Source organism: Leptodactylus fuscus, chromosome 7 (assembly GCF_031893055.1).
Source record: "Leptodactylus fuscus isolate aLepFus1 chromosome 7, aLepFus1.hap2, whole genome shotgun sequence".
Lineage (NCBI taxonomy): Eukaryota > Metazoa > Chordata > Amphibia > Anura > Leptodactylidae > Leptodactylus > Leptodactylus fuscus.
Genome location: NC_134271.1, coordinates 54,948,004 through 54,975,394, shown reverse-complemented (window position 1 = coordinate 54,975,394; position 27,391 = coordinate 54,948,004). Strand labels below are relative to the sequence as shown.

Sequence of the window (27,391 nt, the reverse complement as noted above, 5' to 3'; positions counted from 1 at the left end):
GGGTCTTGTAATCTAATGAACAAGTTATTTCACCTCCAGGACTTGGTCATTTTTCGATTTATTAGCTGAGCTGGTGAATTTCGTACCGAGCTGAAAAAAAAAAGCAGAAGCATTGACAATTCCGTGATCTTTATTGAAGTTATATTAGTGCTATCTATCAGCGCTGAGGTACAAAATACATAACCTTTACCAAATCTCGGTATAGACTGTAGAAGCTTCTCGCTGCACGCAGTGATTTCTCCTCCTCGTGTCCTAGCGACTCATTTTTTTTCAAATTATGGCTTGTAATGATTTTGTCAAACTAAAAATAAAACACATTTACTGCTTGTCACCGAATGACATTGTTTAATTAATGGACAATGATACAAAAAGAGAGTTCTGAATCAAGTACTATATATATATATGTGTGTACAATGTATGTTTTATATATAGATTTATATGCAGTGTAATTTATTTTGTCCCATGGCTATCTTTTTAGCTTATGTTTTAGCTAATGGGGTAATTTCTCTTCTGGGCAAAGATTCCTGTCCTCTCTCACAATACTGGGGTCACAGCTGTCACCACTGGAACCCACAATGTGCTTTTTTTTATTTTTTTTACAATGCACACTTATGATTTGATACCTTGGGTACCTATTAGTGGGACCAACAAAGAATTTTAGAACAGGTTCTCTAGTCCCTTTAATACAAAGGATGGATAGATAGATAGATAGATAGATAGATAGATAGATAGATAGATAGATAGATAGATAGATAGATAGATAGATAGGATAGTTTTTTGGTCTGGATTTTGATACAGAATCTGCATCAAAATCCGGCTCAAAAAAAAGTCTCCCATTGAATTCAATGGGTTCCTTTTTCCGTGAGTGGTTTGTTCCCACTGGCGGAAAAAAGAAGCAAGATGCCCCTTCTTGAGGTGGATTCTGCAGCTGAATCCGCCGTGGACATCCGCGACGCGACACTCCCTCTCAACTAGGCCCATTCATTTGGGCCAATCCAGAATGGAATGCCGCAACTGGATGCCGATGAACTGTATCCACTGCATCGGCATCCAGTCATAGCTAGCCTTTGTTTGGACCAGATTCTGAGGTGGCCTCCGTGTCAAAATCTGAACCAAAAACCCCCGGTGTGAACCCAGCCTTAGGTTTAGGCCTGGTCTTATCTCGGTGTGGAGCACCTGTTGACACAGCAAAGGAATTACTTCCAGAAGGGAAATTACTTCCAAACGAGGGCTTGTTCACGCAGTGATCCTGTCATTAAGCCAGGACACAGGCCTCCACCTGATCACTATCAGCAGCTTACCTGACCACCTAGTCCCAGAAACATATCTGACCATCTGGTCCCAGTACTGTACCTACATAAGTGGCCGACCAGCTATAAAATACAAGATCTCTACGTGAACAAGCCCACTTTTGGAAGTAATTCTACTTCTGGGAGTAATTCCTCCGATGTGTCAACAGGTGCTCCAGACCAGGATCGGACAAATCAGCCCCTTGTAGAACATGTGCCCTCTCATGATTTACTACCCAAGTCCTGTCTGACTTCTACTTCTAGATATTTCATTTTATGGACAATAGTAATACAACAATAGATAGATGATAGATAGACAGACAGATAGATAGATAGCTAAAGATAGATAGATAGATAGATAGATAGATAGATAGATAGATAGATAGATAGATAGATAGTCCGGAAAATGTAACAATGCCTTAGTAAATGTCCTCATCATGTGCCAGTCGTAGAGCCAAAGTGTTTACCTCTTGACTTCTTGAATATGGGCAATAAAAGGGCAATATACAGAATGCTTATAGGCACATATCAAAAACATAGACCAATTATGATAAGATCGCAGTTCTTTTAAAACTATTAACTTCAAGGCAAAAACAACAACAAAAATCAACATTAAAGAGGTATTCCCATGTACATAATCATATCTATACTTATAAATAATTAAAAGATAAACATTTTTTCAAATATAAGTAATTAAAAATTCTGCAAAGTTTTAAAGATTTTCTCTAACTTTCTTAGTGATGACAGTCTGTTTCCAATGGATATGACCACTAATGCAGAAACTTTCTATGGTCTGGGTCTTGTCAGGAACCCAGCTATGATTTTCTTATTGTAACTGGGTTATCGGGCAAGGACACTACATGTATGAGAAGATATCCCGGCCACAATAAGGAACGCGTAGCTGATTTTCTGACCATAGAAATTTCCTGCATTCATGGCCGTATCCACTGGCAACCGATCAAGACAACAGACTGTGACCACAAGATATTTAGAGAAAATCTTTAAAACTCTGCACAATGTTTCATTACTTATATTTACAAAAATGTTTAACTTTTAATTATCTACAAATTTAAAAATAATTATGTACACGGGAATATCCCTTTAACTTTTATATTGCACAATGTTTCAATCCAATTTTACACGACATCTTCCTGATAACAGAGACTATATTTTCACTAGGAAACAGGGTTAAAAACAATACTGTACGCAGCTGCTTAACTGAGTGTTAATAATCTCCTGAAGATTTTGGCATGCAACAACTTGTCACACTGATACTCAGACCTAGAATTATATTTGGTACTTAATGCCAAAATCTCTTAAATATCACAAGTTACAAATACCTTTTGCTGGAAGCAGTATGAAAAAGAGAATTGTGAAGTCGCCACATAAAGGTCAAGGGTAGATTAGTCTTCTTTTTGCAATTAAATAAAATTATTAGCTAAATTAGATTGATATTTACAGTAAGCATATGAGATAAATAGTAACATTATCAGGACCATAGTGATGGTAAATGGTAAAATATTTCATCCAAATAAGAATGTAACGCCTTCAACCCTTGGCAACTAGCACACATGGCTATTGTTTTCACCTTTCTCTGGATCAACAAAACTAATGCAAAAGAAAGGGTCGAATGCAAGGAACTTGTACATTTTCCACTATATTTACACATTTCGACCCTACTGTATTTTGTATAGGATTCTTACTAACCTTACACTAAAGTGCTTGCCCCAAAACACATTCAGGGCCAACATGGAAAATTTCCTGAGTAGACCTATCCCTGAGGTGGTACGACATCTTGTCTGGTAATGTGGGGCAAAATCATTAATGTGTTCACCCATTGTACCCAGCGCCGCACCTCCCATGAGGCGACCTGAAATGACCACTTCAGGCGGCGCTATGTCAGGGCCCCAGGGAGGTCGGCATTTTTTATTACCTAAGCCAGTCCAGGACAAGCTGTCCTGGACTGGCTTAGCACTGAGCGGTGGTTTGGGGAGGCCACTGGAGCAACACTGCTCCAGCAGCCTCCCCTCACGCTCAGGCAGAGAGCAGGTCCTCTCCGTGCCTGCTCTCTGCCTGCTAACAGCGCTAAGCCCCACCCCCTTTGCTTCACCCCGCCCCCTCCACTCCGCCCAGCCCCCTCCTCCCGGGGGGGGGGGTGGCTTTCCGTAGTTCGCCTCGGGCGGCGACAGGAGCAGGTTCACCCCTGATTGTACCATACCCCAGTGTTCCTCCATCCACCTTAACACAAGCATACCAGCTTGCGGTTAGTGTTGTGAGATTCCTGAAGTTTTCCTGTTTCATAATTTCTTGATATGTACCCTTCTCCAGCCATTTTGGATGGAGATTGGCACACTTATAGGCCAAATCCTAGATGTGGAACTTCCCTAGAACTGTAGTTCTAATTACCTTAGGTACCCACCTCCCAACAATTTGGAAAGATATCAGTGAAGCTGCTCCTCCATATGCTTATGGCAGCAAAGTGCCTGAATGTAACAACATCTCACAGATAGAGTTGAGGCTTATAAGACTAAGTTCACACGTGAATACTGTGTGGCGTAATTTGGTCCGGAAAAAAAATGATTAAGTGGTTTTTGGACCTTGAGGCATTTTTTGGAGTGGTTTTTGGTAAAAACCACTTCAGAAAACGCCAGGTGGTTTTTTCCCTCCCGGAAATTTAATTGGACCGTAAAAATCCGCGTCATGGTTTTTGGTCACGGATTTTGCCAAAAACCGCGCCAAAAACCGCAATGCGGTTTCCACCTCCCATTCACTTCTATTGACTTCCTGAGGAGGAATCCGCCTCAAGAAAGGTCATGTCACTTCTTTTTTTCCGCTAGCGGTCTCCATAGACCACCATTGTGAGGGGGCGGATTATGACGTGGATTCCGTGCCATAATCCGCCCCTTCTGTGCCCGTGTGAATGGGCCCTAAGGCAGCCTGGTCTCCTTGGGACTCATTTTTTGTTATGTATGTCTAAGATCTAGGAGGTCCTAGGTAGGCGTGGTTCGTGTTGGAGTTGCTTAGTCCCCTTTTTTCTGTTTTCTATGTATTCCTGTTCAATCCCTACAAATAATTATTTATACGTCCACGTGTAATTTTAACTGGTTTAATAGTAAAATTTAATTTTCTATAGTATCATCTTTATAATAAATTATAGAATTATCAAAAATTTGTTTTATTTGTATTTTTCCAATATGCAAATTAAGTATGACTTCTTTTTCTGTCATATGGAACAATAAGGGATTCAATAGGGGTCTATATTAATATTTTGCAGCCTTCATTGTTGTATGTTGGCTACATTGGGGTTATATTGCTCTAGAATAGGAAATTGCCCTATCACTGATATTGTGAATTTTCACTGATTTATTCGTCTCTGCGTATGAACCAAATAATCCTATTTTTATCACTGTATTAGCCTTAGCACATTTTAGCATTATCATCCCTTTATACTGAGCCTATGATTTGTCTTGACTTTACATTCCTGTAGGTTTGTTCTGATCACATATATAAAGGTTAGCTGACTACAAAATCTGAAAACCATTATAAATGAATTAACATCACATAACATGTTTTTTTTTCTTGTTGCTTACTTACTTTAGTCGCCCGAAGTCCAACACACTCACTTGATGACTACCTCCCACTTCATATGCCAAGATAGATTATAATGTTCAGCTTTGAGCCTGTACTACTTCTGACATTTGAATGTCTCTTTGTGGGCTAAATAAATTAATTCCAATGATGTTGTCACATCACAGCAATAATCTCTTCTCTCATTTGGATGACAGTTTATTTAAAAATGGAATTAATCAAAGTAAACACATGCTCATGGGGGGGGGGGGGGTCATCTTAGTTTGGTAACAAACCTAATATAATAGTAATCTGTATAATAGAATGTACAACTGCATATTCTGTGCATAGACGTAGCTAAGGATTTAGGTGGCATCAATGACTAACATATTCTGTCTCTATCTGGACTGGACTGTTATGATCAAGTCTTCCAGCTGTGGTTGTGAAGCATGCACTGACCTGGGCGCAGACATCTTGGCTGTGACCCTGGTGCCCTGTAAGCCAGAAAAGGTTTGTGGATTTACATAGTGGCAAAACAGGAAGCTGAATATTTCCTGCTCTACCTTGTATTTCAACATTTATATCCCGATACAGTTAAAAAATGTCATCAGTTTATGGCAGCCACAGGAACCACACAAAATCAGTGGTACCTGTGGCCGCTGCCCCTCCCCCCTTGCTAGCTATGTGCTTTAATTCTGTGCATTAATAACCTGTGATTGTACTATGAAATAATAAATATTTTTGTTGATTTTAATAATTTATTTCTAAATTCCCTTAACTTAAAGGGGTTTTCCCATGTCAGCCTTTCAGCCAGGCTGTATGCAGTGTCTGCATCTTTCTTCCTGTATTCTCTCCCTCCCCCTCTTTCCTGCTGAACGGGACAAATAACACTTCTGCAGGTCAGATAATCTGCAGATTCTTGTATAGAACGGACTCAGTGTTATCTGGGTGTTCACTTACTAGATAACATACCAGTCTTTATCAGCAAAATGCAATTAGCTGTAGCTGGCAAGAGCAGTGAGTGAGTGACTCATCCTATAGGTCAGTGGTTATAGCAACACAGTGTAAACAATGGAATAAATTCACATAGCAGGCAAACAAAGCAGAATTTCTAAAGCAATATATTTAGAAAAAGACTTCAATTTACATAAGCTACCAGTAAAGATAGCATTCTTGAGATGGGACAACCCCTTTAAGTAATCTCCTTTCTTAATGTTCTCAGTGATGGTCCGGTCAATTGACTCTTTGCCATGTATGAATGTCTGCCAATGTCTTACTGTAACCACACATTTTATCTTCTATCACTTGCTCTGATGTTTTAGTGAAAGCTTGGTGGACAAATTTTTTTCTTTTTTCTATGGATAAGTCCTTTGACCAAAACAGTACCCCATAGCCTGAAAAAAATGTTTAAGAAAAAATAGCTATTTCCTTAATTATCTGTAAGGACCAGAGATAATAGTATTTTTTTCTAAACATAGCATACAATCAATCCATTTTCTACTTGCAAAGCATCTACATTCACAAAATGATTCTATCAGGCATTTAGGGGTAAAATTAATTTTGCACATTTAAAGGGGCATTCCCATGTCAAATACTCACCAGTCTTTGTTGCTGTAAATTCTTCTTTCTTCCGGCTTTGTTGTGTCATTGGTGGTCGGGGTCACATATGCAAAGCCAAGCGGTGAGATGCCGCTGGCCCTGCATGCACGCTCATAGACCAGTCTAGCCTTCACAATGCGAATACAGACCCGACAGCCGCCTCTCTCTATTACAGCGGATGCCAGGTCTGTATTAGCATTGTGAAGGCTAGACTGGTCTATGAGCGCGCACACAGGGCCAGCGACATCTCGCCGCTTGGCTTTGCATATGTGAATACAGACCTGGCATCCGCTGTAATAGAGAGGCGGATGCCGGGGACGGTTAGATGCCAGCACAGATGCCAGCAACATCGCTATGCTTCTGCTCTGCATGAAGCCAGCAGCATCGCTCCTGCCGCTGCTGGCTTCATGCAGGGCAGAAGCATAGCGATGTTGCTGGCATCTGTGCTGGCGTCTAACCGTCCCCGGCATCCGCCTCTCTATTACAGCGGATGCCAGATCTGTATTGGCGGCCCCTTCCCCCCAAAGGGTAAACTACCCCCCCCCCTCCAGGCTTGCTCCCGTGCACTTAGCCCCTCCTCCTTCCCCCCTCAGAGCAGCAGATACATCACTTGACTTATGACCAGATAAGTCAAGGGATGTGTCCCAAAAAAATGAATAAAGTAAGATAGTGGACAAACGAAGCAGTTTTGATGAAGGAGTGTATTTAGGAAAAGTCTTACATTCACATTAACAAACAGTATAGATAGGATCCTTGTGATGGGACAACCCCTTTAAGGCTAAGGCCCCATCTAGAGAAACACAGCTAAACAACGTTGTGGAAAAAGCAAAGCAATATATAGGGGAAACTCTCACAATTCTGCAGTAAGTGGTTAAGATTAAAGAAGATCTCATTAATTTAGCTAAAATAAAAAACAGAGAGAATTTCGAGCAGCTCATAGTGTGAAACAGTTGTGATGGTAAAATAGAGAAGGTAAAGCTCTCACCTTTAGGGGTTGTTCATATAGCCACAATCACCATGAATCACATTGGAACCAGAGGGTTCCTTTCTGAGTTCCAGGCAGCAGTATCCCACTAACACCCTAGAGTGTGGGTTGGAGACAGAATACGGACCACAAGATAACTCAAAGGAATCAACGTAGCAGGAACTGTGCTCACCCAGGGATGACAATACAGTACTCATTTATTAAAATTCTCACACCACACATTACAGGGTGTATACCCCTTTCTCAAGTGTACAATTAAAAATATGGAGATACAGTGCTCATTCACTTTGCTGGTACTGGAAAACACAGCATTTTTCCGACTGTGCAGTTTTGACCTAAGAGTTTTATCCTCAATCTTCTCATCCACTTCCTCGTTACAGCGACTGGTGGGCAAGCTTAGCCTGGTAGTAGACAACAGCATGCTACCGAGATTAACAGTGTGCTAGTTTTAAACTTCACACTGTTATTTCATCATTTACATACAGAGATAAGAGGCACTGATCTTCACTTTTCTATCCCTTATCAGGACTCAGCAGGAAAGTGCACTTTGCAGAGTGCACAAGAAGTATAAGTCAAAGAACATTGGCTACTCCCTTGGTAATCTTTGAAGACCAGAATAATAGCATTTTTATACAGTACAATATATTTGTTTCTACATACAAAGCAACAGCATATAGGTTATGTAAATTCACTAAATGGTTGTATCAGACATTTTGTGTTTTCAAGGGGTGTTACCATCTAAAGCCCTAAAACATTTTAACAGTGAGGATCAGAGGAGAGAGAAGAAACCCAGCCCTCTCCAGAGAAAAGAGACTGCTGCCTGGTCAATGCAGCTAGAGAACAGAGATAGTAGGAAACTTAGATGATAAACAATAACCAATAAGGAGACATAATCAGCAGTATCTGGCAAATAGAGTAAGACAGATTTAGCCCTCGTTCACATTAGCGTTTGGATTCCGTCCGGAGGAGTCCACATGGGCATCCCCCTCCGAAACAGAATATCAAACACAAGTGCAAAGCGCTGTGATGTAAAAGCGCACGGAACCCATACACTATAATGGGGTCCATGTGTTTGGCGCGCGATCTATGCAGGGAACATGAAGAGATGAAAGTACTTCTCAATCTACTTTCCTCTCCACATGTGTAGTGCGGAGATCGCACGCCAAGCACACGGACCCCATTATAGTCTATAAGGTCCGTGTGCTTTAACTGCACAGCGCTTGCCGTTGAGTTGATATTCCGTTCGAGGGAGTCCTCATGCAGACTCCCCCGACGGAATCCAAATGCTAATGTGAACCAGGGGTAAGCAATGTATTGGGTAAAATGCTTCAGTTAACTTAAGATACAAGTTTAAATATAATCCTGGACATTGGAATACCCCTTTAATAAACCTTGCCACAGGAAGTATCAATATTTTTATTATAGATCAATATATTTTTATTATATATTTGTTTTTACATTGCAAAACTCTGTCCAAACTATAGCATAGTACACTAAAACAAAGTGACAACTACAAAAGTTATTGCATAAAGATAGACGCAAATAACATGAATTCAGAAGCTATACTTTATCTCAGTTGCAGTGTAGATTAGGTTATAAAGTAAATGACCCCTTTTCTGATTTAATTGTGCAATTAACTATTAACATTTTACCTCCCGGCCTCATAATACCTGACATTTCTCGGCATGCTTGACATCCTTCTCTGATAAGCTAATAATTACCTGACTAAATAGATAAATAAACAATATTAGCATATTAACTTAGAAATGCAAAAGCGCTGACATTTTCCCAACCTCTCATTTCTGATTTTATGGTAGACCTGGTCACAACCTGGGCTTCATCATAGGATCCTAAGAAATGATTTATGCAATACCTGAGGATGAGGTTCTTTATGGATTCGCTTGTATTGCGCTCATATAAATTTTATTTCTACTTTATTCACAGTTGCAATGATTATTTCTTTGAAATCCATTTAACTTTCTCCCGTAAGTCTTGTTTAGATTTATTGCTGTTTTGCAATCGGCCCATCATGTTGTTATATTTATGCGTAACAAATTAAATTATATTATCCTTCTAATCCAGAACCTCTTAAGAGACAGACCCTTAGCTAAGCAAATGCACCATTACTCAGTCCCAGGTAGATTGTACTTCAGCCTGACCTCATAGCTAAACACCCTGGCAAAAAGGAATGCTGGCATGACATAAATCCCGATATAAATATATATTTTTTTCTATATTTTGTCTATTTCCGTAACATTCTGGGTTAGGTTTTCTTATTCTATTGTTTTTTCTTTCTTCTTGCCTAGTCCTTTGCTATTAGTCATCTACAGTACCTCCTGTACACATAGACAAGTTAAGACCTCACTGGAAATGGTCTTTAATTGCAGCCATAAATTGTACGGTGTGATTCTTATTTTCAAAGCAATGTAACTTTTATTGTACGGCAGTAAAGTATCCTGATACCTACACTTATTTAAAGGTATTGCAGACTCCGTGTAATATGTCAGATTTTTTTTTTTTTTACTATCCTTTCCATCCCAGGTGTTTTTTATGGGATGAAATGTTTGTGCTTTGGATGGCAATAAAGTATGAGAGATATTGAGCAATGCATTTATTGCATAAAGTACATATAACAAGTTGGTTTTAGCTAAGACTGAAAAAACAAGCATTATTATCAGTAAACAGATACTAGTAGTGCCTTATACTTAACTCAAAAACTAATTTTCATAGATAAAGGGACATGTTGCCAGAGTGAAGGGCCGGGGTCCCACATTGCAGAAACACAACGTTTTATAGTACCTGCAAAGTGAATGGAATTCTGGCTAATCCCATACATACATTGCAGAAAAATATCTGCAATGAAAATGCTGTGATTTCAAAAAACAATGTGTTTTGTAAATTGCAACATGTCAATTATACCTACAGAAATGCTGGCATTTTCCATATTGGTATAATAGGAACAGTAAGTCCGCAGAGGAAAATTCTCATGTGGGATTTACCTAAAGTAGCTTTACCTGCAGTGCATTCTCAAGGGCATCATATATGGACTCTTTAGGTTAAAGACAGTTTAAGGTCTTATGCACATGATAGCCTAGTTACTGTCTGTGGAAAACAGACATATTGGTCTATTCAAGAGCTTACTCAGGGCTTATATAACTTTGTACTGTGTGACAGCAGTTTTTGGCTGCCAAATTGCCATTCCCACTAATGTGTCTAATCATATGCTGATTTTTTGAAAGACCATTTTACATGGCCATCTAAACATCTGATATGGCCTATGATTGTCTGTTTGGACATGTGAATAGCGCAATAGACATTCATCAGTTTTAAAACAGCCATTTGGAGGTAAAAAAGTTTAGATATTGTCAAGTAATTTCGGCAGCTATAAAAAAAAGGCCTCTACATCAAAGCTATATGAGCTTCTGAACATCAGCCTGTCCACTTCACACCTGAGCGACCAATCATTTTATACACTCACTCTCACCACAATCTATAGATACCAATACCCTTGCTCCCTCTATACGTTCCTTACAACCTCCTTGCATCTTATCAACCTCTTCCCAGCCCCTACATACCTCTCCTTTCTCCCCTTCTTCCATTGTCCACATGCTCAGCCTCCTTATACCATCAGCCCCCTTCTTCTAATCGGTGTTTCCCCAGTACCCTCTTCCCAATCTTGTTCCACCTCTGTTCCCCTCTCCCACCTTTTGTCGACTCAAGTCACATTTTATTATGGCGAAGTCCAAAATTACATAGGTTTTGGGATCAAGTGATTGACCATTAGAGATGAGAGAGTAGTACTCGATCGAGTAGGTATTCAATCGAATACTACGGTATTCAAAATACTCGTACTCGATCGAGTACCACTCGCTATTCGAATGTAAAAGTTCAATGCAGAACCAGCATTGATTGGCCGAATGCTATACAGTCAGCCAATCAACGCTGGTTCTTCTCCTACCTTTAGAAGTCTTCTCCGTGCAGCATCCCCGCGGCGTCTTCCGGCTCTGAATTCACTCTGCCAGGCATCGGGCCTGGGCAGAGCCGACTGCGCATGTCCGCTTGTAGTGCGGGCATGCGCAGTCGGTTCTGCCCAGACCCGATGCCTGGCAGAGTGAATGAAGAGCCAGAAGACGCCGCGGGGACGCTGCAAGGAGAAGACTTCTCGGAGGATCCAGTCCGACCCTCAATCGTGGACTTGGTAAGTATAATTTGATCAAATGTTGCCTACCCCTGAAATGAGTATTTTCCCCCCATAGACTATAGTAGGGTTCGATATTCGATTCGAGTAGTAGAATATTGAAGGGCTACTCGAAACGAATATCGAACCTCAAACATTTTACTGTTCGCTCATGTTCGCTTTTGTACGGTGCCTAAATCAGTAAAACTGGTCTTGCTGAAATGATTATAGTAAGCATGTAAGTTGATCACTAAACAATTACTCAAACCATGTTCCCATTTTGAGAAAATGGAGAGATTTTGTGCCCAATAAGCATGATAGCTTGAACAGGAGTAGACAGATGGTTTAACCAACAATGGAAACGTTAAAGCTACAAGAGTGTTTTCAATCTATTTCTCTTCTATTTTTTATTTTCTTTCCTTGCATGGTAGGAGGGATGGGAGGGTCAAGATTTATAATGTAATTATACAAAACAACCATATGATAGCTGTTGAAAAATATCCATCACAAGGCCATTATTCACTGCCATATAAGTATGCCCTGAATAAGCGCTTCAACAGACCAACATGTCTATTTTTCACCTAAGCTAAGTCCAAGAAAAATGGAACAATCTTGTGCAAAAGTCCACATACTATTATGTTTGGTCATTACATGGGTCTCTATGTATAAAATTGTACAGGGTTCCTTCCAGTCTAAGGACTGCCCTAGCGCTCTGTCACTCACACTCATGCCTAGAATTAGGACCCAGTGACCTCAGCATTGTAATTACACTAACTATTCTTATCATGGATGGATAACCTATTATGATGCATGTACAGAAGAATAAATTGAAGTGAATCTATGTGGAAAGTTCTCATTTAGTATGCATTGCCTGTGTAAGCAATAGTCATGAGCTCTTACACTATATGTAAACACAATCTAACTTATGAACAAACTGACAAGAGGCAAAAATAAGTTTAATTTTTCATCCAGCTCTTATAACACCAGCATATGTTTGAGAGTTACCTATACGGTGTAAATTTTAGCAGCTGTATACATAATTCTGTACAATAAGACCTTATAAGACATGTTTCCTTACGGTGTCTGAATAATGTCTATTAAATTATGCACACAGTAGTCATTTTTGGCCTCCTTACAAACTCACAGTGTGCACACTGCGATCTCAACTGCAAGGAGGTATATCCAAGACTTTTCTGTATCTGAAAGACTGTACAAATGGGTTACTGCTGCCAGCATCAAACACAATACAAGAACTACACTTCACACTTGCAACTCTCAGAAACACTCTGTCTCAATAACTGTCAAACCTCTGAGTATCTGCACTGAGTACAAGTAAAAGATTTTTTATTTTTCAGTTTGAGATCTTGGCATACTTTAAGGAGCTGAGTTATATAAAAGGAAGTACATTAAGCTGAATGATATGTACTCTTTGATTTCTAGTAACTGAATAGTAATAGCACACTCTTCTTGTAACAATTTTTTAACCTAAAGACTCTGTCTTGTTGGGGTCTTATAGATGAAGCCCAATTCTTTAAATCTGTCACGTCACTTTATATAAGGATAACTTGGAACTTCTTGGGATATAACATTTAATTTTGAAGATAAATTGTGGTTGTTATGTTTATTTATTACAAAATATGAAATTTACAAAAATTGACTTGACACATATTTTACAGCTATCAGTTTGGTAAAACATCTTTCTTTACCTTTCTGTAACTTTTTTTCTTTGCCTTTTCCCTTTTTCTCTTTTCTCTTAATTCAATTCATTTTTAATTACTAAAATTTTTTAACTTTTACTCCTTATTAAACTCATCTTAACACTCCCTTTTTCTTCTTTTTTTCCTTCTCTACTCCACTTTATAGTCTACCTATTCTACTTCTTTTTCCTTCTCAGACTCATCTTTCATCTTGTCTTCATCTTTTCCTTCTTCTTCTTCATCCATCTCTATCATGGCCTAATCTTTTATCTACCTCTTCAATTATTTTTCCCACTTAGCTACATTTATCTTTTCTCTCTTTTTTTTTTTTTGCTCATTCCTTCTTCCAACCATAGTCTATGTAGTAACACACAGTTTTAAAGGGATCCTATCATTAAAACTCAATTTTTTGTCCCTAACACGTAGGAATAGCCTTAAGAAAGGCTATTATTCTCCTACTTTTAGAGGTCTTCTCCACTCCGCTTTTCTGTAGAAATCCCGGTTTTCGTCGGTATGCAAATGAGTTCTCTCACAGCACTGGGGGCAGGCCCCAGCGCTCAAACAGGTGGTTGTGTTGTAAATTACAGATTTTCAAGCGTTTTATTAGCATGTTGCATGTTGGAGTAGAATACCTTGGTAATTATTATAGACTGTAGATGCATTGAAATGTATCCCAGGGTCACGTCAACCAATATCCTTCATCGTCATGGCCCTGCCCTTTTAATGTCATTGTGGAGACCCCAATCACCAATCATCTTACAGTGTCTGAGGTATGTTACTATGTCCTCATATGTCACAGGGCTAAGGGGATCCTTGTTGTTAGAGGTCTGACAGGACATTAGGGACAGAAACAGGTGCTAACCAGCAAGCTACTACTAAAAAACATGTGTGTCAGTGATATGTTAGGAATAAGAGAATAGGTGCCTGATCGTACTAGCTTGCAGATATAGTTGGCCTCAGAATAAATTATACTGTGTCCAGTCTGATACTGGACACAAATTTATCACTTTCTTCTTTTGATGATAAAAATTAACACAAGATTTATTTGACCATGGCTGGTTTGGCATTGCTCTACTTCTTGTGGCTGGTAGCCATAGCTAAAGCCAGAGGCCCACTTTATAATAATTCATAGTTGAGTACTATCCGGTATGTACAGCTTTATTTTATATTAATGCACACTTTAATGGCACTAATTTGTTTTCAAATCTATAAGATAATTCATCTCTCAATATATTGATTCATGTTTCTATTTGAATTAAATTTGTCGTCTTTATCTTTTTCCTATTTCGTACCTTTCACATTTTGTGTCTCTCAGAATTCCAATTTATTTGAGCTCCTGTCATGAGAACATGATCAAAATCCTGTCAAATTTGATTAGATTGGTATCTCTTCTTCTCAGATGTTCAATAGTTTGTATATTGTTTATCATATACTGTTCACTTGGAGGATTAAGAACAGCCTGCAGATTTGTAAATTGCTTGATAAAATATTAATCTTGTGATTTCTATTTCAATCCCTTTTAATATTTTACATTACTGTTTTAATCTGAAGTTAACCTGGTATCACAATCCTGCAGAGATTGTGTAAAAAGACTAACATTTAAATATTCATCATTTTCTGAATATCTGCAAAAAATATTGTGCACGTAAATGGTCGGTTAACCTTACAAATCTTGTTAAGAAGCTTCCAAAGACATAGAAAGCGTCTTATGTCTGCATGCTATAGTTTAAGACACATTTTGTACAGATATTTTATTTGGATCCTCCGTGCAGTCTTCTCCTTGCAGGGTCCCCGCGGCGTCTTCCAGCATTTCATTCACTCTGCCAGGCATCGGGCCTGGGCAGAGCCGACTGCACATGCCCGCACTACAAGCGGACATGCGCAGTCGGCTCTGCCCAGGCCCGATGCCTGGCAGAGTGAATTCAGAGCCGGAAGATGCCGCAGGGAAGCTGCACGGAGAAGACTTCTAAAGGTAAGAGAAGAACCAGCAGTGATTGTCCGACTGTATAGCATTCAGCCAATCAATGCTGGTTCTGCATCAAACTTTTACATTCGAACAGCGAGTGGTACTCGATCGAGTACGAGTATCTCGAATACCGTAGTAATCGATTGAATACCTACTCGATCGAATACTACTCGCTCATCTCTAGTGCACATACCTGCACGTGCTCTATTTCTTGTCTCAGCATTGCCTGTAGAATGACATATTTCTATTATATGGCACCCAATGGAGAAATATATAGCTGAACAAGGAGCCCATGCATCTCAGTAGTAAAAAACAGCAGGGAACTCCATTTATATCTGTAAATTTTGATCTAACAGTACATGACTCTCTAGTGTTCAACTGACCTACAAATGTGTCCTTCATTACCTTTCCTCTTGACTGTACATGTCTAAAAGTGTGTCAAAAGAAGTTCAGGTTTTTGCAATAATCTATCACAAGATGACATGCTATCAATTCTAATTGTGTCTATGAGCCAGCCTCCAGGGGCCACATCGTGCACCTTCTCAGGGGTTGTATTAGCAACTTGTAATATTTTTGTGATATTGTACTAAATTGATTATGAGAAATTGGAGTCCTCAACCAAATTAGACATATATGTAACAGCCTTAAACTGAACAAGTCATTTTCAAAATATATAAATGTTCCAAATATCTGCTATTGGGGGGCTCAGCTGCCGAGCCCCCTACCGCTGATATTACAGGAAGAATATATACATGGTCTTGTGATTCTCCTTTGGTAGCTATTTCAAGCACTATTACATCCTACCTATTCAAAAAATAGGCATTTATTGGATATATGGCCATGTGGACATTATCCAAAGTGATGAATCATTCTTGTGTCATTTATTAATATCTAATACAGCGATCTGGGATAACCTACCAGGATATACAGTGGGATTGAACAAAATAAATTTGTGCTGTACTTTAGGTAGGAACTTTTTATTGCCTTAAAGCCCAGGTCTCCTTGTCCTGATTCAAACTCAGGTCTCCTGTCCAAATTAATTTGTAGCAAAATTTCTTACAGGATGAACAGCTTTGAAAACAACATGATATCACAACATTATGTTACAAAGCAATAGTCTATATGTGCCAAGGCCTGGTCACCCAGTGGTTGCTTTGTGAATTACAGTCTATTATATACAAAGAAAAGGGATAGCACAACCAAATTATTACGCACCAGTATCATAAAATAAATAAATAATAATAAAAAAAAACTAATATAATAGAGACCATAAAAAAAAAAAAAAAAAAAAAAAAAAGACATTCTTTAACTGGTAGGTGACTGATCACTTGATGTGGAGATAAAATAATGCCTGCATCACAATATTAATTTTTCACAATTAATCATAATAAAAATTCCCCTGCTTAATAATGATAAGACATGCACAATAATTATATAATACATGAAGTGAAGTGTGGCATTAACGCTGAGAGAAAGTCCGCAGAGACCATGAAAAATCCACCATAGAAATTTTCCTTCAATGAAAGGTTTAGGGCTAGTATCCACGGGGTTCCGTGAGAACACATTCCGTCGTGGCTGCCACAACAGGATGCCGGTGCAGTGCTCCGGCATTCCGTTGTGGCTTTCCACTCTGGATTAGGCCCAAATGAATGGGCCTAGTCCGGAGGATGCTGTCACAAGACATATGCCTGAAGAAAGGGCAGCTCTCTTCTTTTTTCAGCGAGCGGAAACAAACCACTAGCGGAAAAAAGAACACTAGCGGGCTACAGAGACCGCAGATTTTGAGGTGGATTCCGCGTCAAAATCCACCCCCTCTTGCCCCGTGTGAACTAGCCCTAATGCAGAATATGTCCAAAGATTGAGATGAATGCTTCTATTTTCCATGAGTAGATGTAGTAGTGTCCGTCCACCACTGAAATACATGGGAGGCAGATTTATTTATTTTTTGCTGTGGATTCTGCCACAAAAATTCCACCATGTCAACTTACCCTATGATGAATCACTCACAAGCAAACAAAATCATGTGAAGCAAATCCAAAAAATATAAATATCCTATATAGAGATAACCGATATAAAGTGTCCAAAGAATGTAATAGTAAAGGGATACAATGATCTGTGTCAGCAGCTGTCAGAGGTTAAGATACCCATGTGTAACTTTGCCAGGGTTGAACTTGCAGCACTCTCTTTTATATGCAGCGCCCACCTTCATTTTGTGTTTGGGTTAATGAATTGCAGTCTATCAAGGGCTTTGTTAGAAGTTTTATATTGAATAGATTTCTAAGTTGCTAACCAAAATTGAGCTAAGATAAGAGTGCACACATCTGTACGCATTTTAAAAAGGCATTTTCCGTATAACATGTAACATGCAGTTATTGTATATAAAAATGCTATTTATTCTTCTAATGTCTTTTCAAAGACCTTTTATATTTGTATTAGACGTACCTGACTTTCACACAGATTAAAGAGCGTAATAACTTGACCAAACTTTATAGAAATTTTCATATCTAGTTTTTCTTGGTTGTAAAAGTAGGAATGATGAAATCCTATTTCTACAAAACGATATCTCAAGTTATATGTAATTTGCTGCATTAACTGTCTTTATGAGTATTGTTAGAGGATGCTGCATATTGAATTCCATTAGGGTTGAGTCTGGTTATATCTATGTACTGCAGTTATCTATTTAATATATAAAGATACCTAAGCCTTGTGAAAACTATAAAGAAAATAATGGAGTAGCCTAGATTCTGCGTTATAATGGAAATTAACACAATGTAAGTGCTTTGAGACATCTTTTATGTGTAAGGGTTGGCAGAAGGCCTGAATCTTGACTTGGAACATACACTAAAGAGTCCCTAAGTTGTTACTTAGGGCAATTCCTTAGATTCAAGTCTCCAGGGAATATGGAGAATCCTCCAAGTAGGATTGGGAGAGCCCCAAGTAGCACATGAGGAATCATTTGCAGATTTATAAAAAGCTTAATATCTTGGTGTTGGAGCATCAGATCACAATAAAATGGCACCACTGGGATTTATGTGCTAGGTGAAGGTTGCAGAAAAGCTGCTTTTTTCACAGTTTTTTTTAAAATCAAAGACAGGGGTGGATTAAGTAGAAATGAAAAGTATAAATGTGTCCTAGATACATCTCTTTCCTTCTGTAGCCACTAATAGGTTTGGTTTAATAAAAAATGCAGCAAAATCTGCAACAGCAAAAAAGCTGAATTTCTGCAACATGGACCCTTAGCCTAATACTGTACACAATAGATGAATGAATATTTATTAGTAATGAACTTATACCAGTGGAGTAACTGGAACCTGGCGGTCTCAATGAAAAATCTGTAACAGCTCCCACTGCCATTTATAATACTGGTCTGCTGGGACTCTTTAGGTACCAGGACAACAACTACCTGTATGACTCTTATTTTTACTACTATCCATTCGACTGTTCGAACGGATTTCGAACCCCATTATAGTCTATGGGGGGAAATGCTCATTTCAGGGGTACGCAAAATTAGATAAAATTATACTTACCAAGTCCACGAGTGAGGGTCGGGATGGATTCTCCTTGAAGTCTTCTCCCGGCGCAGCGTCCCGGCATCTTCTTCCGGCTGGAATTCACTCTGCCTAGGCATCGGGGCCTAGGCAGAGCCAACTGCGCATGCGCGGTCATGAGCAGACATGCGCAGTCTGCTCTGCCCGGCCTGGCGCCTGAGCAGAGCCGACTGTGCATGCGAGGGCATTGAGAGTGAATTCCACCCGAAACACGCAGCGGGGATGCTGCACGGAGAAGACTTCTAAAGGTAAGAGAAGAACCAGTGTTGATTGGCAGAATGTATAGCATTCTGCCAATCAACGCTGGTTCTGCATCGAACCTTAAACTTGGAACAGCTAGTAGTGTTCAATCTAGTACGAGTATTTGGAATACTACTCACTCATCTCTAGTGATCTGGAGAAGATGAAAGCGTTGCTGGTAAGTTTTCAGAGAGTAAAGGGCACGCCCCAGTGCTCTTTGAAAACTCATTTACATATGGAAGAAAGAAGATATTTCTCAGGAACGGCAGTGCGGATCAGAATAATAAAGGTAAGAGAAGAATAGCCTTTCTTAAGGCTATTCCTAATGATAGAATCCCTTTAAGTGTTGTTAGCCTTTTGACCTGAGATTACACAATTTCTAGCCCAGTCTTCAATACAGTATCTTTATTTTGCTAATCGACATTCTTCAAATATATTCTTAACATATTATCAATTCTGCAGTCATGGTGCTGAAAGAAAAATAGAATATAATGGTAAGATTACAAATGGAATGAGCAGTGTGTTGTTCTGTTATGTGGTTAAACTGATAATACAGCGTCTGGGCACTCTTAACATGATGAATGCAAATAGCCCGAAGCTTCAATCTTATTTAATGTCTCTGTCATTTCCAAAAACAAAAAAGGAAAACCCTATATCTTCATTCTATTATTTCATTGACATAAGGTGTTCCGTAGAATAAGATATATTTAACAAATTTAAGGATAAAAAAAAGAAAACCAATAATAGCCGCATCGAGTATACAACACAATCACGTTTTTTGGAGGCCGCAGTTTCCAGCCACAATTTTTGTTTCAATCTGAAACAATGAGTCCCTGCTGTCTACCTTTGATTTTTAACAAATATCTTTACAAAAGCATGGCTCGGAGCCATTTAATCATGAATGGAGCCCTCAGCTGTGCGCTCTTTTAATACCCACAAGATAGCCGCAGCCATCAACATCGACTGCAGGTAAAATATACCAGCAATTACAAGAGTAGAGGATTTAACCCAATTTAGAATATTAACAATAGAGGAGAAATGTATTATTTTGCATTAAGTCAAGTAGACTTGAGTGTTCTGCCGTCACTGGAAGGGAAAGTATTTTCTCTGGTGTGGGCCAAAGAAAGAAAAAAAAAAAAAGATGTGAAGACTTTGCCGGTGATTTATTGTGAGCGAAGTGAGAACATTCTGATTGGATTCATGCAGAGACAGGAATGGATAGCAATCTTCTTCGAAAGACCATTTCAATAGTGGAAATAGAGGGCACATGTAAATCAGAAGAGAGGTTAAAATGCTCTGTATATGGATATGAAGTCATAGTTTTACCTGACCAGAAAACTCCATTATTTGTCTGTTTTTGTTTACATATTACCTGATTCTATAAAAGAATTCTGCAAAAAATAAAGACATGGCAAAGAAAGATTAAGAGCAGATGGAGAATGAGATCTGCTCTCGGAAATATGGCAAAGACTATTAGACAATGAGACCATCACTTAACATCATCCCGCATGCCCTTGATTATATGGAGTACGTCTTGCAGAAAATGATGCATAAATTCGGCATTTTAACCCCTTCCCGACATGCGCCGTAATAGTACGGCGCGTGTCGGGTCTGTAACTATGGCGACCGCCCGGGAGCCGGGCGGCCGTCATAGCCGCCGGGTGTCTACTGCTTTAAGCAGTAGACAACCGGCTCTCATGCCTCCGATCGGTCCCCGGACCGATCGGAGGCATTAACCCCTCCGGCGCTGCTGTCAAAGGCGCCGGAGGCGCCATCTTCCCGGCGGCGCATGGGCGCCGCCATTTTGGCAGGGATCGCCGGCTCCTGGAGCATGCTCCAGGGCCGACACCCCGTTGCCATGACAGCCGGGAGCCTTGTTAAGGGCTCCCAGCCAGTCTGCAAATTCTCTCTTTTGCAGGCTGGTGTATACAGCCTGCAAAAGAGATGATGATTTTTTGCAATGCATTGCAATGCATTAGCATTGTAATGCATTGCATTAGTGATCAGACCCCCTGGGGTTCAACACCCCTAGGGGGTCTAATAAATGCAAAAAAAAAAAAAAAGTTAAAAAAAATATAAAAAAATATAAAAAGTATTAAAAGTTCAAATCACCCCCCTTTCCCTAGAACAAATATAAAAGTAGTTAAAAACTGTGAAACATATACATGTTAGGTATCCCCACGTCCGAAATCGCCCGCTCTACAAATCTATAAAAATATTTTTCCTGTTCGGTAAACGCCGTAGCAGGAAAAATAGTCAAAAGTGCCAAACCGCCGTTTTTTCACTGTTTTAATTCTGATAAAAATTTGAATAAAAAGTGATCAAAGCAATAACATTTCCCGAAAATTGTAGAACTAAAAAGTACACCTGGCCCCGCAAAAAAAGACGCCCTATGCATCTCCGTACACCTATGTATAAAAAAGTTACGGCCGTCGGAATATGGCGACTTTTAGAAAAAAAAAAATTTAACACCGTTTTGGAATTTTTTTTAGGGGTCAAAATGGAAATAAAACCATATAAATTTGGTATCCCTGGAACCGTACCGAAACACAGAATACAGGGGACATGTCATTTTGGCTGCACAGTGAACGCCGTAAAACCAAAGCCCGTAAGAAAGTCGCAGAAATGCATTTTTTCTTCAAATCCACCCCATTCTGAATTTTTTTCCTGCTTCCCAGTACATTATATAGAATAATTAATGGTGGCATCATGAAGAAAAAATTGTCCCGCAAAAATTAAGACCTCATATGACTCTGGGAGCGGAGAAATAAAAAAGTTATGGGGTTTAGAAGGAGGGGAGTCAAAAACGAAAAACGAAAATCAAAAAATGCCATCGGCGGGAAGGGGTTAAGGGCCTGTTATGCTTAAAAGAGCCATTTGTTGAGCAAAGGAGAAAAGAAGTTTATACTGAACCTACCTGCAAATGGCAAAACAATTAAAGATAGGTTTAACGGATTATGGGTGCGGCTAAGCATTTTCATGGTAGTTATTTGTAAGGGATTTACCTAAATTATTATAATTGTGTGTGTGTGGGGGGGGGGGATAAAATACAGAAACAACAAACTTCTCAGCAGTTGTGCAGATAGAACAGGAAGGGCCCCATAGCAAAAATAGAAATGGGAACTCTTTATAGGGTCCTGGGGTTTAACAATAAGGCAACAACAAACAAAAAGTGATGTGGGAAACATTGTTTCGGAAGCGCAATGCGTTTTTTTCCCACAGTGCTTTTCACAGAAAGTCTGCACAGTTTTCCTCTGCACAACTTCAATTATACCTATGCGGAAAACGCTAGGTATAATTGACATGCGGCAATTTACAAAACCACAACTTTTTTTTTTTTTTTTACGGAATGATTCACAAATTTGCATGTCATCCTTGCGTAGGGGCCATGGTAATCTTCTCTGCATCGTTCCGAAGGGAGCAAAAAAACACAACTTTTTTTTAAATTGCAGCATAACAGCTGAGGATATTTTTCTGCAATATTTTGATGGGATTATCCAGAATCCCATCCACTTTCCAGGTACTGTAAAATGTCACAGCTACTGTATGTGGGGAACCGGCCCTAGCCTATAAAAAACATGAGGACCATTTCTTTCCCCACTTGTTTTACACATTCTGGGTAACAAAATTAAGGGGAGGCCTCTAGAATACATGTTGCTGCCACTATCACTCAAACAGAGTAAGAGTCACCGCATCTGCAGACACATTTTTGACTATGGATGCAACTGCAAAAAATGCAACTCTGCTTTTCACATTTTCCTAGCAGAAAAAGGAACCCATTGAAGTAAATGGGAGGCTTTTTTTCAATGCTGAATTTCCACACCAAATTCCTCACCCTTTTCCTCCATGAGAAATTTTCCTGCTGAGTCTTCTATGTAAACCATGTTGACGACTCTAATCAATTCTTTACAAGAGAATCTTAGAAGTCTGTTGAAACCTTTAGACAAAACTGTGCAAGACTTGATCACGAAGAAACTAAAATGAGCAAATTCATGGAATCCCACAATGTGGTCATGGATGTACATTGTGAGCTAGACTCAGAAGTGGCTTGCTTAAATTCTAAAATTGCAGACCTTGAAGACAGATTGGGGTAGAATAATATAAAGTTGCGATGCATTGCTGAAACTATTGCATCAGGGGGACTTCTCATATATTTGCAAAAATTTATGAAAACTTTTCTAGCTCAATGTTTGGCCCATGACTTAATCATAAACAAGGATCTTCGACTGCCACGGCCTAACAATCCGAGAAATGATGACCCCAGGGATGCACTTGCAAGGGTCCACTTCTAACATATTAAAAACCTCTTATTAGCCACTGTGCGGAAAACTAAACAGCTGCCTCAACCGTACCAATAACTTGCTTTGTATACTGACCTGTCTGCAGCTACACTACAGTAAAGGTGACATTTAGCCCTGACTACATCTGCTCTCAGGGACAACAAAAGTCATGTAACAGTTCTATGATGTTTCATCGGTATATATGGGTTATTCGTGACATTTTCTCTATCGTACACGCATTTCCCTGGAAGGTTATGAAGCATATTTTTTCTTTACACAATGGTTATAAAGATGGCAATGTGGAAAGCTTAATAGTCCTTAGAGCATGGTTATTGTCAGAGGCAAAACTATTTTCCTGTGTTTTTTTTTTTTTTGTACAAAATCACACCTCTTAGAAAAGGACACTGTCAGGGTTAATCTCCCCTAATTCCTACACAATTTATACTCCCACTTTGTCTCTAAAAGTAGAGGAGTCTTTATGGCCTTTAAGAAATCATTAGAGATGAGCGAACACTAAAATGTTCGAGGTTCGAAATTCGATTCGAACAGCCGCTCAATGTTCGTGTGTTCGAACGGGTTTCGAACCCCATTATAGTCTATGGGGAACAGATACTCGTTAAGGGGGAAACCCAAATCCGTGTCTGGAGGGTCACCAAGTCCACTATGACACCCCAGGAAATGATGCCAACACCTCTGGAATGACACTGGGACAGCAGGGGAAGCATGTCTGGGGGCATCTAACACACCAAAGACCCTCTATTACCCCAACATCACAGCCTAACAACTACACACTTTACACACTCAATACCACCTCTCTGACAGTAGGAAAACACCTTGAAACATGTGTATTTGGCACTTGCAGTGAGGAGAGCTTGTCACCAGCAGTGAATTTGGCCCTTGTAGTAAGTTGAGGTTGGCACCAACATTTGTTTTGAAAATCAGGGTGGATTGAGCCTCTAACCAGCAGAGTTTGGGCAAATTCATGGTGGAGGGAGCCTCTAAACACCCCAGTTTGGGCAAATTCATGGTGGAGGGAGCCTCTAAAAAACCCAGTTTGGACCAATTCATGGTGGAGGGAGCCTCTAACCAGCCCAGTTTGGGCAAATTCATGGTGGAGGGAGCCTCTAACCAGCCCAGTTTGGACCAATTAATGGTGGAGGGAGCCTCTAAACAGCCCAGTTTGGGCAAATTCATGGTGGAGGGAGCCTCTAAAAAACCCAGTTTGGACCAATTCATGGTGGAGGGAGCCTCTAACCAGCCCAGTTTGGACCAATTAATGGTGGAGGGAGCCTCTAACCAGCCCAGTTTGGACCAATTCATGGTGGAGGGAGCCTCTAAACAGCCAAGTTTTGGGAAATTCATGGTGGAGGGAGCCTCTAACCAGCCCAGTTTGGACCAATTCATGGTGGAGGGAGCCTCTAAACAGCCAAGTTTTGGGAAATTCATGGTGGAGGGAGCCTCTAACCAGCCCAGTTTGGACCAATTCATGGTGGAGGGAGCCTCTAAAAAACCCAGTTTGGACCAATTCATGGTGGAGGGAGCCTCTAAACAGCCCAGTTTGGGCAAATTCATGGTGGAGGGAGCCTCTAACCAGCCCAGTTTGGACCAATTAATGGTGGAGGGAGCCTCTAAACAGCCCAGTTTGGGCAAATTCATGGTGGAGGGAGCCTCTAACCAGCCCAGTTTGGACCAATTCATGGTGGAGGGAGCCTCTAACCAGCCCAGTTTGGGCAAATTCATGGTGGAGGGAGCCTCTAAAAAACCCAGTTTGGACCAATTCATGGTGGAGGGAGCCTCTAACCAGCCCAGTTTGGGCAAATTCATGGTGGAGGGAGCCTCTAACCAGCCCAGTTTGGACCAATTAATGGTGGAGGGAGCCTCTAACCAGCCCAGTTTGGACCAATTCATGGTGGAGGGAGCCTCTAACCAGCCCAGTTTGGACCAATTAATGGTGGAGGGAGCCTCTAAACAGCCAAGTTTTGGGAAATTCATGGTGGAGGGAGCCTCTAACCAGCCCAGTTTGGACCAATTCATGGTGGAGGGAGCCTCTAAACAGCCCAGTTTGGGCAAATTCATGGTGGAGGGAGCCTCTAAAAAACCCAGTTTGGACCAATTCATGGTGGAGGGAGCCTCTAATTAGCCCAGTTTGGACCAATTAATTGTGGAGGGAGCCTCTAACCAGCCCAGTTTGGACCAATTAATGGTGGAGGGAGCCTCTAAACAGCCCAGTTTGGGCAAATTCATGGTGGAGGGAGCCTCTAACTAGCCCAGTTTGGACCAATTAATGGTGGAGGGAGCCTCTAACCAGCCCAGTTTGGACCAATTAATGGTGGAGGGAGCCTCTAACCACCCCAGTTTGGACCAATTCATGGTGGAGGGAGCCTCTAACCAGCCCAGTTTGGACCAATTCATGGTGGAGGGAGCCTCTAAAAAACCCAGTTTGGACCAATTCATGGTGGAGGGAGCCTCTAAACAGCCCAGTTTGGGCAAATTCATGGTGGAGGGAGCCTCTAAAAAACCCAGTTTGGACCAATTCATGGTGGAGGGAGCCTCTAACCAGCCCAGTTTGGACCAATTAATGGTGGAGGGAGCCTCTAAACAGCCAAGTTTGGACCAATTCATGGTGGAGGGAGCCTCTAAAAACCCCAGTTTGGACCAATTCATGGTGGAGGGAGCCTCTAACCAGCCCAGTTTGGACCAATTAATGGTGGAGGGAGCCTCTAACCAGCCCAGTTTGGACCAATTAATGGTGGAGGGAGCCTCTAACCACCCCAGTTTGGACCAATTCATGGTGGAGGGAGCCTCTAAACAGCCAAGTTTGGACCAATTCATGGTGAAGGGAGCCTCTAAAAACCCGTTTGGACCAATTCATGGTGGAGGGAGCCTCTAACCAGCCCAGTTTGGGCAAATTCATGGTGGAGGGAGCCTCTAAACAGCCCAGTTTGGGCAAATTCATGGTGGAGGGAGCCTCTAACCAGCCCAGTTTGGACCAATTAATGGTGGAGGGAGCCTCTAACCAGCCCAGTTTGGACCAATTAATGGTGGAGGGAGCCTCTAACCACCCCAGTTTGGACCAATTCATGGTGGAGGGAGCCTCTAAACAGCCAAGTTTTGGGAAATTCATGGTGGAGGGAGCCTCTAACCAGCCCAGTTTGGACCAATTCATGGTGGAGGGAGCCTCTAAAAACCCAGTTTGGACCAATTCATGGTGGAGGGAGCCTCTAAACAGCCCAGTTTGGGCAAATTCATGGTGGAGGGAGCCTCTAACCAGCCCAGTTTGGACCAATTAATGGTGGAGGGAGCCTCTAAACAGCCCAGTTTGGGCAAATTCATGGTGGAGGGAGCCTCTAACCAGCCCAGTTTGGACCAATTCATGGTGGAGGGAGCCTCTAACCAGCCCAGTTTGGGCAAATTCATGGTGGAGGGAGCCTCTAAAAAACCCAGTTTGGACCAATTCATGGTGGAGGGAGCCTCTAACCAGCCCAGTTTGGGCAAATTCATGCTGGAGGGAGCCTCTAACCAGCCCAGTTTGGACCAATTAATGGTGGAGGGAGCCTCTAACCAGCCCAGTTTGGACCAATTCATGGTGGAGGGAGCCTCTAACCAGCCCAGTTTGGACCAATTAATGGTGGAGGGAGCCTCTAAACAGCCAAGTTTTGGGAAATTCATGGTGGAGGGAGCCTCTAACCAGCCCAGTTTGGACCAATTCATGGTGGAGGGAGCCTCTAAACAGCCCAGTTTGGGCAAATTCATGGTGGAGGGAGCCTCTAAAAAACCCAGTTTGGACCAATTCATGGTGGAGGGAGCCTCTAATTAGCCCAGTTTGGACCAATTAATTGTGGAGGGAGCCTCTAACCAGCCCAGTTTGGACCAATTAATGGTGGAGGGAGCCTCTAAACAGCCCAGTTTGGGCAAATTCATGGTGGAGGGAGCCTCTAACCAGCCCAGTTTGGACCAATTAATGGTGGAGGGAGCCTCTAACCAGCCCAGTTTGGACCAATTAATGGTGGAGGGAGCCTCTAACCACCCCAGTTTGGACCAAT

At 40.8% G+C, this 27,391-nt stretch overlaps 1 non-coding gene across 1 annotated transcript; it reads right to left on the bottom strand.

Annotated features, from left to right (window-relative positions):
* Window positions 1-22,406: 22,406 nt before the first annotated feature.
* LOC142214749 (U6 spliceosomal RNA) lies at window positions 22,407-22,509 on the bottom strand. Its single transcript, XR_012717313.1, has one exon. It is a non-coding gene; the product is annotated as a U6 spliceosomal RNA (small nuclear RNA).
* Window positions 22,510-27,391: the final 4,882 nt, after the last annotated feature.